This window comes from Dromiciops gliroides, chromosome 4, assembly GCF_019393635.1.
Source record: "Dromiciops gliroides isolate mDroGli1 chromosome 4, mDroGli1.pri, whole genome shotgun sequence".
Lineage (NCBI taxonomy): Eukaryota > Metazoa > Chordata > Mammalia > Microbiotheria > Microbiotheriidae > Dromiciops > Dromiciops gliroides.
Window position 1 is genome coordinate 78,134,950 of NC_057864.1, and position 15,210 is coordinate 78,150,159.

The window sequence follows — 15,210 nt, forward strand, 5'->3', positions numbered from 1 at the left end:
TAAAAACATTGAACTAAAAATTAAATTAAATGTTGAAATTCCTTCATGACTTTTGGCCCACCCTGTATAAGGAAAAACCTGGAAGCCAGTAGGACCATAGAGTTCGTGGAGAAGAGAACCAGGAGTATTATGAGGCTCAAATGAGATAATGGATATAAAACCGATTCCAGAACACCTTTGCAGTAAAGTATAATAACAAGGCTGAAAAGGAAAGTTGGAGTCAGGCTGTGAAGAGCTTTGAATGCCTGAGAAGTTTATATTTGATCCTAAAGATGAGAGGAAGCCACTTGAGTTCATTGTGTTAGAGGAGTCAGATGGTCAAACCTGTGCTTTAAGAATGTCACTTTGGCTGAAATGTAGAAGATGGATTGTAGTGGGAAGAGACTTTGAGATGGGGAGACCAATTAGGAGACTCTTGATCTAATTCAGACAAGATTATCTATCTATCTATCTATCCATCTATCAATATCAATCAATATGTATCAATCCATCAATAGGTAGATTTATCAATATCTATGGATGGATGGATGGATGAAAGACTCCATAAAACCCAAAATATTTATAGCTAGCTGTACGTTTTTGTGTTTGTAGCGAACTAACAAACAAAATAGATATTCGTCAATTGGGGAATGGCTAAACATAGATGTGCACTGTGCTCTTCATAATGTCATTACACTATAAGAAATGATGAACATCATGAATACAAAAGAGCGTGGAAAGACATTTGAACTGATGCAAAGGGAAGTGAGCAGTCACTACAGTGTGATTACAGTATGATCAAAGATGAATGTTATAAAATGAAAAAGAACAAACTTGATTCCAAAGAAAGAATGTGAAAAAAAAACCTCCCTCCACACCTTTGCAGAAGTGAGGAGAGGGGGAAAGTCCATGACTATGGCACAAACATTGCTTGCAACATCAGATTATCTTGATGTATCTCTTCCTCATTTTTCTTTTTTTTTCCTTTTATTTCTTTTTAGGATTCTTTTTTTAAATTTGGGGTTTCAAATTCTCTCCCTCCCTTTCTTCCTCTTTTTCTTTCTTTTTAAAAAAATTCTTTGTTATAAAAGATTTCTATCAGGAAGAGGGGAGAAATATAGGGGAAAATCAAGGTGGTATAAGAACAAAAGACATCAGTAAAATCCATTTTAAAGATAATAATCCTGGCCAGCACTGATGAGATCTATACTAGGGCAATGGCTTTGTGAGTGGAGAGAAGGGAAGAGGTGGAAGAGATGGTTCTGGAGGTAAAAGGGGCAAGATTTGGAGAGTGATTGTGCATTTTGGGTAAAGAAATGGTGGGAAGGTAAGGATGGCACCGGTTGTCAATATTCCTTCTGCTGATCAACATAACATCCCCAGCCTGCTCAACTCAGTTGATTTCAAATGCTTCCTCTTCCACTCACAGGAGTAAGCAAATCCTCACATCTCACTGTCTTTCAAAATTATTTTGCTTCCAAGATCCTCAACTCAGAAATTCCTTTCTCATTGTCCTGCCCTTCTAATTCTCCCATTAACTTGCTCTTTGTTCTTATCATGACCTCTGAGCTTTCAGTTTCTCCTTGTCCTCACAGGCCAGCACCCTGTTCTGGTTTCACTCTTCTCCCTTTGTAGTCATGACCCAATCCTAAAGTTGGCCATTTTAGTGATACACTCTTCCATCCTTGAATCCCTTGGTCCTTCTAGTGATATTGGTGGTGGTGGTGGTGGCAACAGCAGCAGAAATATCTAGCATTTATTTATGTGCCAGGCACTGTGCTAAGCACTTTAAAAAAAACACTCTCATTCAATCTTCACAACAACCCTGGGAGATAGGTGCTATTATTATCCCCGTTTTACAGTTGAGGAAACCAAACAGACAGCAATTAAATGACTTGTCCAAGGTCACACAGCTAATAAGTGTCTAGGACCAGATTTAAACCAGGTCTTCCTGACTCCAGACCCAGTGTTCTACCCACTGTTCCACCTAGCTGCCTGTAACTTCCACCATCCCTCTTTAATCTTCTTACTCTGGAGTATCGGTCACTTCTGTAGAAAGTCATGAAATTCTGCTGAATGGTTCTCTTACAAATTTTTGCCGTCTGAGTTCCATTGAGTCCTCACTTATGCATGACATTTCTTGGATTCATCTCTGATTAACTATTACATTTGCCATAGCAGCTCCAAGATCTACTCCCAGTCTCCCCAGCAGATGACCCCCTCCTATCCTTCATGTTGATACCAATAAAAGTTACCAGAGATTCAATTAACACCTACTATCCACACACACACACACACACACAAAGCTTATACAGGAAGCCTTTGCCTAAACCCTCTTAATTCTAGTGATGTCCCTCTCCTAATCATTTCATATTTTTCCTGTGTAAAGCTTATTTGTACATATCTGTTTGTTGTCTTCCCCAATAAATTGTGAGCTCTTTAAGATCAAGGGCTATCTTTTGCCCTTTTGGTATCCCCAGTGCTTATCATGGTGCAGGGCACATAGTAGTTTAATAAATGTTTGTCAACTGACTGACAAAGGATAAATATGACATATGTACATATGTGTATGTATATAAAATACAAGGTAATATTAGGAGATCGAGAACAGTAATAACCAGGGAGGTTAGGAAAGGGTTTCTCTAGTAGCAGAGGAGGTAAGGAAAAAGTAAGAGGGACAGCTAGTGTAAAATCCAGGTAAGGTGAAGGAATACCAAATTCAAGGAATATCTGGCAATACAATTTGGCTAGAATATTGAGTGTATGAAGGGGAGTAAATGGAAGTAATGTTGGAAAGCTATCTTTCAACATCACACTCAGGATCCAATAGCTAGGAAGCCACTAAAGATTTTTGTGCGGGACAGTGACATGATCAGACCTGTGCCTTACAAAGATGTTTAGAAGCTTCTTGAAGTAATTGAGACAAGAGGTAAGAGGCTTTAACTAGAGTAGTGGTTATGTGAATAGAGAAAGGCACGGATATGAAAGATATTGTGGAGTGGAGGAAGAGTCTACAAGACTCATCAACCGATTAATATTGGGAGTAAGAGACGGTAAAAAAAAAAAAGGAATCAAGTAATTCTGGGGCTGAAAAGTCCATTTGACTAGAAGAATGATGGTCCCCTTAAAAGAAATAAGGGAGGGGCAGCTAGGTGGCACAGTGGATAGAGCAGTGGCCCTGGATTCAGGAGGACCTGAGTTCAAATCCAGCCTCAGACACTTGACTAGCTGTGTGACCCTGGAAAAGTCACTTAATCCCAAATTCCTCAAAAAAAAAAAAAAGAAAGAAAGAAAGAAAAAGAAATAAGGGAGGGGGAAGCTAGGTGGTGCAGTGGCTGGAGCACCAGCCCTTGATTCAGGAGGACCTGAGTTCAGTCCGGCCTCAGACACTTGACACTTGCTGGCTGTGTGACCCTGGGCAAGTCATTTAACCCTCATTGCCCCACCAAAAAAAAGAAAGAAAGAAGGGAATTTGATAGGGAAATTTAGGGGGGAATCAATGAGTTCTATTTTGGATATGAGTTTGAGATACTGATTAAATATCCAGATGCTACTATTCAATAAACAGTTGAAGATTTGAGATTGGAATTAATTGGGGATAACATTGGAGCTGGATATATGGATTCGGGAGCCATTTTTGTTGAGATGACAGTCAAACCCTTGGAAGTAATGAGATTGCCAAGAAAGAAAACAAAAGAGAAAGAGAGGCCAGGACCAAAGCTTTTGAGGGACCATATATTCTTCCACATTTCATCCCTGGCCATCCTAAGTGCCTGAAACTCTCTATATTCCTACTTAGTAAAATTATCTTTTTCTTTCAAGGTCCAGCCTAGCTACCAACTCCTCCTGGAAACATTCCCTGATACCCAAGTTAGAAGTGAAACTGTCATGGGGCAGCTAGGTGGTGAAATGGATAGAGCACTGGCCCTGGAGTCAGGAGGATCTGAGTTCAAATCCGGCCTCAGACACTTAACACTTACTGGCTTGTGACCCTGGGCAAGTCACTTAACCCCAATTGCCTCACCAAAAAAAAAAAGAAGTGGATCTTTCTCAGAATCTTTCATTGCCCTCTTTTACAAACTCCATCAATTCATTTCTCACATTCCAATGTATTTATTTCTGTATATGGCTTAGGTTCCTTCAAAGTTGTAGAGGCACAGTGGATAAGATGCTAGACCTGGAGTCAGTAAGATCTGAATTCAAATTCATTTTCAAACACTAGTTTTATGACCCTGTGCAAGTCACCTAACTTCTGTATGTCTCCGTTTCCTTATCTATGAAATGGAGATGATAATTGTACCTACCTTCTAGGGTTCATGAGCATAAAATGAGATATTTTTATAGAACTTCACCAACATTGAAGGGCTATACAAAAACTAGTTATTATTATTGTTAACTTCGTGAAAGCAAGAACTATCTTATTTCAGCCTTATATCCCTAGCATCAATCACAATGTCATACATGTAGTTGGACATTATTAATACTTGTTGACTTTAATTTAATTGAGAAATAATAACAAACACACACCCATATGTAATCTCCTAGCTCACTACCACCAACCTATCCCAGCAAAATGACCTTAAGTTGCCAAGGTGGTTAAGTACAAAGCGGTGTGGACTTGTAGTCAGGAGATGTGGATCCAAACTGTACTTCTGACATTTACTATCTTATGACCCTGGGTAAAACCCTTCATCTCCCTGGCCCTCAGTTTCTTCATCTGTAAAATGGAGATAATAGTTACAGTACCCTACCACATGGAGTTGGGTTGGGGGAAGGGGGGAAAGGGCCATGAAAAAATGAGCTACTACACTTATATCCATGACAAGAGTAAGAAGCATGTTGTGAATGGAGTGGTTTTTTAAAGTCATATTTTCAAAGGAAAGTGGATTGAATAGCCTATCTATTGTAGCTCCCTAAAAGAAATCCTCTATAGTTCCGTACTTAGACCAGGAGCAAGGTATTCACAGGTGTCAGAATCTAAAATTATCTATTGCAGAATTCATGGCAGTATGTTGTGACCATGTTTTATCACCCTTCAGGGGAATTCTATCATCGAAGCCAAACTGACTCCACTTTGTATTACTCTGCGGAGCTCTCTTCTATTGTATCTGACTGTTGAGGCAATAGGCAGTTAATAACGTGTATGCTATCAAAGCACCTCTGTATCAGGCTTGTTGAGGTCGATCCTTAAAAGTACAATGATAAAATTCTCTTATCTACTTAGTCATGAGGAGAGAAATGCATCTGAGCAGCTTTTCTGTGCCTTCTGAGTGACTATTAATTTAACCTTGATACATTGGACTAACATCAGGCAAATCTGCATTTCATAAAACTTCTAAAGCATCTTGTTGAATTAAAAAAAGCTTCCCCCCCCTTTTATCCCTCCTCTCACCAACTCTAGACAAGTTTGGAGTTTAACTGTAAATTTGGAGTTGCTATTTTAACCATGTGAACTCCATTGATGATGCTGATGAGTTCAGAGCTTTTGAGGTTCAAAAAGGGTTTATTTCACACCTTATTTGTTGCCCTATAGAATAAGGGACAACAGATACCATGGTTTTTATCCTTGATGCAGCTGCAGCTCAAGAAATTGAAATGCATGGTATGGGCTCTTTACATCTGATTTAGGGGATTTATCATTTTTATGCAAATAAGAGGAAAATTCCCATAAAGCAAAAGACAAATAATCCTGCATGTCAAGTTTCATTGATGTTGGTCAGTCATTTTCCAGTCATGTCTGACTTTTCATGACCCCATTTAGGTTTTCTTGGCAAAGACACTGGAGTAGTTTGCCATTTCCTTCTCCAGCTCATTTTACAGATGAGGAAACTGAGTCAAACAGGGTGACGTGAGGTGTCTGAGATCACAGAACTAGTAAGTGTCTGAGGCCAGATTTGAATTCAGGAAGATGAGTCTTCCTGACTCCAAAGCCAGCACTCTATCCACTGTACCAACCTGGCCGCCCCATCAAGTTTCATGCCATTTTTTTTCTTAATCAACATTTTTATTTAAAGTTTTGAGTTCCAAATTCTATCCCTCCCTCTCTTCCCTCTCCACTCCCTGAGGCTATTAGGAAAGAGAGCTAGGCTTGAAGTAGAAGACCTGAATTCAGGTCTCTCCTCTAACCCCTACTACCTATGTGACTTTGGTCAAGTCACTTGTAACCTCACTGGACTGGAGTTTCCTCATCTGTAAAATGATAGTGTTAGACTTGATGGGCTTGGAGATTCCTTCTAGCTCTGAGAGAAATGATCCTGTCTTCACAGAAGGAGCAATTGATATCTCAGGCGGTAAATTGAGCCGCATTTCCATTGGTGGAATCTTGGAGATTGATAAAGAATTAGCATCTTGACTTACGAAAATGAGCTAATTTCCCCATGCTTTTATAGTGTACAGTGTGGCTGTTGTTGTTGTTTTTTAAATGCACTGCAGATTAACCTTTTTTCTTTTAGGTCTAAAGAACTTTTGTAACACTACTCATAAATTTGGCAACCTTACTTTAAGACTATTTACTTCTCAGCTCTTTCAGCTGTACAGAAGGCCATTCAGACTCTAGGTGCCTTCTGTCAACACATGTAAATTTATGAAAAATTTGGTTCTTCTTGTCTTTAGTGTCTGCAGGGCTTCCTTCTCCCACTGGTGAGCTGCTGCAGAACCCATCATTTCCCTATAATGAGTGTTTGTGTTGTTTTCATGGGGAAAAAACGGGACTCCCTTAATAATGCAGTTAAGCCTTATTAGCAATGAATCGGATACCAACAATCATCGTGAGAATAACTGATACTTAAAAGCCTTTGTAACAGAAGCAGTTTTTTGAATGTCAGGAAATCTCAGCATAAAGTGTTCTTGAAAACACAGTAAAGTATTAACCCTCATAAATTATCTGAGTCTAATTATTCTGAGAAGCCAGGAAATAACCTAGAGATTTGTTGTTGTTATTGTTTAGTCATTTTCAGGCATTTCTGACTCTTTGTGACCCCATTTGGAGTTTTCTTGGCAAAGATACTGGAGTGGTTTGCCATTTCCTATTCCAGTTCATTTAATAGATGAGGAAACTGAGGCAAACAGGGTTAAGTGACTTGCCATGGGGAAGCTAGTGTGCAAATTCATTTACCGCCTGTCTTCCTCCAGTAAGAATTCTTCATCTTGTGATTTCAAATGTATTGAAAAACCATGTGCTTCAGAGTTTTGTACACCAAGTTTTTATAAACAGCTAAGAATTAGGTACTTAGGGAGGCCACCTCTATGGCAATGATAGAGTCCCCTATGGTAAACTTTATGCCTTGGTTTGTGGCCAAATGAGATCAAGTTCATAAAATACTTTATAAACCTAAAAACACTTTATAAATGTCAATTTATCAACATTATCATCATCATTATTATCACTCAAGGTGTGTTTTATGAGACTTTGTGGGAAATATGCAAAATATACTTTGGCATCAGAGGGCCCGAGTTCTCATCTCAGTTCTAAATACCAACTACTAGATGCATGATCTTACTACCTATGTGATAAGTCATTTCATTTTTCTGGACTTCAGTTTCTTCATCTGTAAAATGAGCAAGACTGAGGTCGTACTCTCTGAGGTCCCCAGTCCCTTCCAGCTTTAGAGCCATGATCTAAACATTTCTTTTTTTAATAATTAACTATATCTTCTTGACAATTCCATAGCTGACTCACCTTTACAACAGGACTGCTTAACCTTTTCTGTGTCATGGCCCTCTCTGGCACTGTGGTAAAGTCTGGGGACCCCTTCTCCGAAAGGTTTTAAATGCATAAAACAGAATTAAAAGAAAGCCAATTATAGTGATTGAAATAGAGTTCTCATTTTTTAAAAGTATACTGACTCCAGGTTAAGAACCTCTGCTTTATTTGCTGTGCTTGTGTCAGGAATTGGAGGCAAAAGGAGAAAGCTACATTTGTCCAGATTGAGTTTTATGCCTCAGCCTGGTTAAATCAGTTTTATTTCAGTTGTGAGTGCTTGCTCATCCTCACTATATCTGTCATTCTTATTGTGACAAAACCTTTATCTTAGACCATCATCTTTCTCTGAAGGGTCTGACTCACTCACTGCACAAATCTTTCAGGAATAATTTATGGCTACCCCAAAGCCATTCCTCCAATATACCTTTTCTTTTTTTGGTATATTTAGCATTTTGTTTTTCTCCAATTACATGTAAAAAATAATTTTAACAACTTTTTTAAAAACTTTGTGTTTCAAATTCTCTTCCTTCCTCCCTCCCCACCCCTCTTTTAAGAAGGCAAGCAATCAAATATGTTATATATGTGTAGTCATGTAAAGCATTTCCATGTTAGGTTGTGAAAGGAGACAAAAAAACTCAAGAAAAATAAAGTTTAAAAAATTATTCTTCAGTCTGTATTCGGACACCATCAGTTCTTTCTCTGGGGATGGATATCATTGTTCATCATAAGTCCTTCACAGTTGTCTTGGATCATTGTATTGCTGAGAATAGCCCGATCATTCATAGCTGATCATCTTACAATATTACTTTTACTTTGTACACAGTACATTTCTCTTTGCATCAGCTCATGTAAGTCTTTCCAGGTTTTTCTGAGAGCATCCTGCTCATCATTTCTTATAACACAATCAATCTACCTTTTCTGATAAACAAAAGCTACTTGTTATATTTCAAGGCAAGCAGTGAGTTCTTCTCTGTTAGTTGTGATGTCATGTAACCGGGGCAAAGTCAGGGTTAGTTTTAATCACACCTTAAATTTTTTTATACATCACAAAGCACAAAAATAGTCTTCAAAACACCTGTGAGATGGGCAGCATGATACTGTTATCTTCATTTGACAGATGACGAAACTAAATCTGCAAATGGTTAATTGACTTATCCAAGAGTCATCATGATGTAGTGGAAAGAGTGATGCATTTGAAATCAAGGGACTTGGGTTGAAATTCTAACTCCACCACTTACTATCCCTCCATGTATTTGGACAAGACCTAACTTGTTTGACTTGCTTTGATTCTCTCATCTATAAAATAGTAGCTCAACATAGAGGAGATTCTTGTTACTCTGGGGACTGGACCAAGAGAGTTCCTGTGATAATGCTAGTATGTGCTTTACTAAAAATGTTTAGATTATATCTGTGGTTATTGGAAGCTCAGGATTCCTTTTCCCCCATGCTATGTTGGAATCTCTAGGTAAGAGCAGATGAGAGAGTGTGATATATACTCCAGGAAGGGCGTGGTGATCCTCAGATTTAGTACATGCAGCAGCAGGGACGGTGCTGAAAGGGCAAAGCTTATGTCACGTACCATCATGCATGCCAAGCATGTGGAAGCCCCATGGGAAAGGTGCTTCTAAATTGAGATTTGGCATTGGAATGGATTATAGAATTTGAACTTACAGTCTAAACTTGTAAACTTTTGTTTCAAAAATTGCAGAAAAACAAAATTTTGCTTTTTACTTTTAAAAAAAATCTGGTATTTATATAGTGCTTTGAGGTTTGAAAAACACTATACATATGATAACTTCCTGGCTTCCTTTAAGTCTCAATTAAAATCCCACCTTCCCTAACCCCTCTTAATTACAGTGCTTTCCCTGTTTCTCTTGTATATATATTGGTTTGCATGTTGTCTTCTTCATTAGATTGTAAACTCCCTGAGGGCAGGGACTGTTGTATCCCCAGAGCTTAGCACAGTGTCTGACATATAGCAGCTGCCAAATGAATGTTTGTTGAATGAATTAATATGATTCTGAGAAGTTAGGCTCCCTTCCAGCTCTGAATCTATGAAATAACAACAACAACAAAGTAGCTCAAGGGATAGAATTCCATGGCCTGAAATCAGGAAGACCTGAGTTCAAGTCCAGCCTCAAATACCTAATAAATATGTAACCCTGAGCAAGTTGCTTAACTTCTGTTTGCATCAATTTCCTCGACTGTATAATGGGGATAATAACAGCACCCACTTCCTATAGTTATGAGGATCAAATAAGATATTTGTAAATTGCTTAGCACAATACTAGGCACATTGTTGTTGTTTGTCCTTTGTTCTTGAAGAGGACTATGACATGGAGGTGATGTCATGACTTGCACTGGATTGGATTTTAAGCAAGGAAAGGCTGTACAAGGTCACCAGTCTCACTCTCTACTCCAGAGTCATCTGGGTCCAGTAGCAAGATATATATCAGAATGACTGGAGATGGCCTCAGATGTCTACGGCAATTGGAGTTAAGTGACTTGCACAGGGTAGTAAGTGTTTGAGGTGAGATTTGAACTCAGGTAGGTCCTCCCAACTTCAGGACCGGTGATCTATCCACTGGGCCACCTAGCAGCCCCTAGACACATAGTAGGTATATAATAAATGCTTGTTTCCTTCCTTCCTGATAATAATTAGCATTTGTATAGTTCTTTAAAGTTTGCAAAGCACTTTACAGATATTATCTCATTTGATCCTCCCGATAACTCTGTGAGGTAAGTATCCCATTTTACAGATGAGGAAAATGAGGCCCTGAGAGAGGGTAACAGATTGGCCAAACGCTAATAAGTATCTGAGTTAGGATTTGAATCCAGGTCTTCTGAGTCCCAGTCCTGGGATTGTGACCATTGTGCCACCTAGCGTCCTCACGGCCATACAGCTTGATGGAGCCACAACTTGGAAACAAGTCCAGAGAATCCCCCCCCCCAAACCATACTGCCTCCTCCCCCCTGTACATAGAGGAAGAGGAAGGGGAGGCGACATCTCGGGATTCAAAAGGTACCCCCTTTTTAGGGTCCCATTGTCACCCCAGCATTAAAAGTGTTGACCAGAGGGACTCTGCATAAAGTCATTTGTTTCCCACCCTTCCCACATGAATCCTCAAAAGAATGGACTATCCGGTCCTAGAACTAAGTCTGTGTCGGCTTCATCTGTGCTAGGAAAGAGTCTGTCTGATGCTATTTGGTCTCCAGGCTGGACGACTTGTTTATTCGGTTTGTTTTACTTAAAGGATCAATTTGAAAAAGTGGTAGTTAAGGAAGCCTGTGGTTCAACTCAGGAAAAGATCAAACAGCTTTTGCCGTAAATAAATCTTGAGCCTGCCCAGCCATTAGCTTTGGTGTCAAACAAGTCACGTGGGCACAGTGAGACTTTGGGGAACTGCAGTGTGGAATGCAAAGGCAGTAGCCTTGAATGAGATGTGTGTCTCACTGGGTTTCTTCATTCTCTGCACTCTATGCCCAATCCTAGGTACAGAAAGCAACCTGGTGACTTGCAGGTATTACTGCATTGTGCCAATGGAAGCAAATCTCCATTTTGATCTAGACCACCTGCTTCAAACCTTCCCCCAACCCCATTTTATAGATTCTGTAATTCAGTAGAACACTCAGGAAAATTTAGACTTCATGATGGGAGGGACTGGGGGGGGGCAGTCTTTAACCCTGGCAACTAGCATAGTGCCTTCTTGCACATAATAGGCACTTAATAAATGCTGGTGGGTTTTGATTGGATGAAATACTCAGGTTTAGGGAGGGGAAGTGGCTTGCCTAATGTCACCCAGCTTGTTAGAGACAAAGAAATACTTGGTACTTAATCCAACGATTTGTCTACTCTACATGTTACCTCCATATGGTTTATTGAACGGTTGGATTTAGGTGGATAGTAAATCCGCATAATGAACATGGATTCCTAAAAGCTACCATTTTGAGGGCAGATGTAGGAAGAAGGACATGGTCCTTTTTTGGGGGGGAAGGAAGTATAGAGGGGTGTGTGTGTGTGTGTGTGTGTGTGTGTGTGTGTGTAGTGGATCCTTTTCTTTTTGATACCAGAACTAATAATTTATAGATATAGATATATAGATGTAGACATTTTTCATATGATCCTATGTATATATGTTCATCTATATCTGTGTGGAATATATACACATGTGTGCATGTATGTATGCTTATGTGTATATTGTGCATAGATACAGATTATCACCATGTATTCTGAGCTGACACTGACACGGGGTCAGTCCCTAGATATTTCAGCTTGATATTAGGATGAAATGAGACACTCATAGGTCATTCAATTGTTAACCTAATTAATGGTTAACTTAATAGTCCTTTAGCCATAGCAGAAGGCTGTTCATAAAGTATGCCTATATACCAAAGCACATGAGCTTTTCTCATGGTAAAGCCTCTCACTCAGAGCACATTTACTCTCATTTCAGACATGCTCCTAGCAAGCTCTGGTTTTTGGTTTCTGAGGTCATAGCATATTAGAACTGGGGGGAGAAGGACCGCAAGAAGAAATAAATGCCTGAAATTTCAAAGGAGGTAACAAAAGGTGACAGCAAAGGTGGTGACAGAAGAACCCCCAAAAGAAGAAACAAGAACTCAACAAGTCCAGATGTTTTTTACTTGGCTGATATAAAGGCAAACAGCTCCATGTGCCCCCAGAAAGGAAGGAGGATCCCACTGTATTACAATTTAGCATAAATAATTGACGTTCCTGTGTCATCAAGATTTAGGAAACCTGCCCTCAAGAAAAAGTTAAATTCTGTTCACAAACACAGGGAAGTGGATAACATATTTTAGGAAGATTTCTATCCCAAAGAGCCAAACTGGAACAAAAATAAATGAATTTATTAAAAGAATAAACACCCAGACAGCAGTTTCCAGGGGCTTCCTATTGCCTCCAAGAGCAAATAGAAAATGTTCTATTTGGCATTCAAAGCCCTTCTTCCTAACCTAGCCCCCATCCTACCTTTCTAGTCTCCTTGTACCTTACTCTTAGATCTAGTGACACTGGCCTCCCGCCATTTCCTCAAACAATATACTCCATTTTCTCTAGCTGTCCCCTAGACCTGGAATTCTCTTCCTCAAAACTCCAACTACTGACTGCTCTGGCTTCCATTTAAGTCCCTACTAAACTCCTACCTCCTACAAGAAGCCTTCCCCAATCCCTCTTACTTCTATTGTCTTTCCTCAGTTAATTACTTCTTTATCCTGTAAAGAGCTTGCTTTGTATATATTTGTTTGAATATTGTCTTTCTCCATTAGACTGTGAGCTCCTTGAGGACAGGGACTGTCTTTTGCCTCTTTTTGTATCCTCAGCACTTAGCATGGTACCTGGCACATAATAAATGCTTAATAAATGTTGATTGACTACTTGGTACACATTAAGTCCTCTAGATAGCTTTCCAGGATGACTCATTCCCTTCTCTCCCTCTGTTTCCTGAGTTTCCACGATATTACAGTGACTACATTCTCCCCTCCCCTTCTGGTTCCTGGGTATTCTTGTCTGAAAAATTGGGAAATATATCCCTACGTCCCAGGATTATTGTGAGGATGATATAAGATAATGTGTATAAATATACTTTGTAAATGCACATTATTAGTCACTATTATTATTATCATCATAGCTAACGTTTATATAGTGCTTAATATGTGCCAGTTATTGTGCTAAGTGCTTTACAATTATTAGCTCATTTGATCTTCACAACAACCCTGGGAAGTAGGTGCTATTATTCTCATTTTATAGATAAGGAAACTGAGGCAAGCTGAGGCTAAGTAACTTGCCCAGGGTCTCACAGCTAGTAAGTGACCTAGATCAGGTCCTCCTGACTCCAGGCCTGGTTCTTTATCCCCTACACTAATAGATTATTATTATTATTATTATTATTATTATTAGCTATCCCAGGAGTCATTACTTTCACCAAGTATAACATAAGGTGTATTTATGTTCTCAGCTGTCCTTCTCTTGGCCTCTGCCTATACAGTTAGCTGAGTATCATGCTGCTTTCAGCTTTTCTAAAATATACTTTTCGATGTCATTATCGGGAGTTTATTTTCCTTTTGCTGTAGACATACACCCACCGGGTCATATTATTCCATGTAGGGCTTCCCTAAGCATTTTTTAGAAGCAGATGTGTTTACTTGAAGGCAGAAGTTAACTCTCACTTCCCTGTAATGTTCATTCAAATAACTGATACAGATTAGAAGGAAATCCTATCTCCTAGTTTGCTGACAATTATAGAATCACATAAAGTATCTTTGAATCATATTTTCATGTTAGTGAAATTCATGCTTAATGGAACTTCTAAGTGGGTTTCCCTCATGCCCCATTTCCAATCAGTTGCTAAATCTTTTCATTTCTCTCTCAATATTTCTTTATCTGTCCCCCCCCTCCCCTTTTTTTTTTATTCACACAGTCACTGGACTCTTAGAACCTCATTGTTGTTGTTGTTGTTGTTGTTTGTCCTTCTCAAAGACAATCATAATATTGAGAGGTGATGTCATGACTTGAAGTGAATTAGATTTGTGAGGGAGGGCTGGGCAAGATCACCAACCTCAATCTCTCCTCCAGAGCCATCTGGGTCCAGTGGAAAGATATAGATCAGGATGACTGGAGATGGCCCCAGATATCTGAGGCAATTGGGGTTCAGTGACTTGCCCAGGGACACACAGCTAGTTAAGTGTCTGAGGTGAGATTTGGGGGGGGCAGGGCAATGGGAGTTAAGTGACTTACCCAGGGACACACAGCTAGTAAGCGTCATGTGTCTGAGGCCAGATTTGAACTCAGGTACTCCTGAATCCAGGGCTGGTACTTTATCCACTGTGCCACCTAGCTGCCCCCAAACCTCATTACCTCTCACTTGGACCATCAAAATAACCTCTTAATTTGTTATTCAAAAGACACCTCCAGGGGCAGCTAGGTGGCACAGTGGATAAAGTACCAGCCCTGGATTCAGAAGGACCTGAGTTCAAATCCAGCCTCAGACACTTGACACTTATTAGCTGTGTGACTCAGGGCAAGTCACTTAACCCCCATTGCCCTGCAAAAGACACCTCCTCCATGTGCCTTCCCTTTCCTCCCACCCCTAGTTGATAATGATCTTCCCTTGACACCACATCTGTAACTCTTATTTGAGAGGCCCTAATATGACAGAAAAGGCCAACATACACTTTGGAGAAATCCTTGTATCTTTGACTCAAAAAACCAAAATCTGGAAATTTCATTATCTGTCAGTCAGTCAACAAGCATTAAGAACCTACAATGTACCAGGCACTGTGCTAGTACTGAGGATAAAAATACAAAGAATGAACCAATCTCTACTCACAGTGTCCATTCTAATGGGGAAAACAGGAACATGTAACAATATATATACAACAAATAGAAAGTTAATAAATAAAAAATATAACAATGAGTGAAATACAAGTTTGAGAAGGGGGCACACAGTTGGCGAGATCAGGAAAAGCTTCAAGCAGAAGATGGGTATCGAGCAGTCCTAAAAGAAGAGAGA

General features: G+C 39.5%; 1 protein-coding gene across 3 annotated transcripts in view; it reads left to right on the forward strand.

Annotated features, from left to right (window-relative positions):
* C4H1orf21 (chromosome 4 C1orf21 homolog) overlaps positions 1-15,210 on the forward strand; it is a 291,700-nt gene that overhangs the window by 249,551 nt on the left and 26,939 nt on the right. The gene's annotated exons all lie outside the window — the stretch shown is intronic.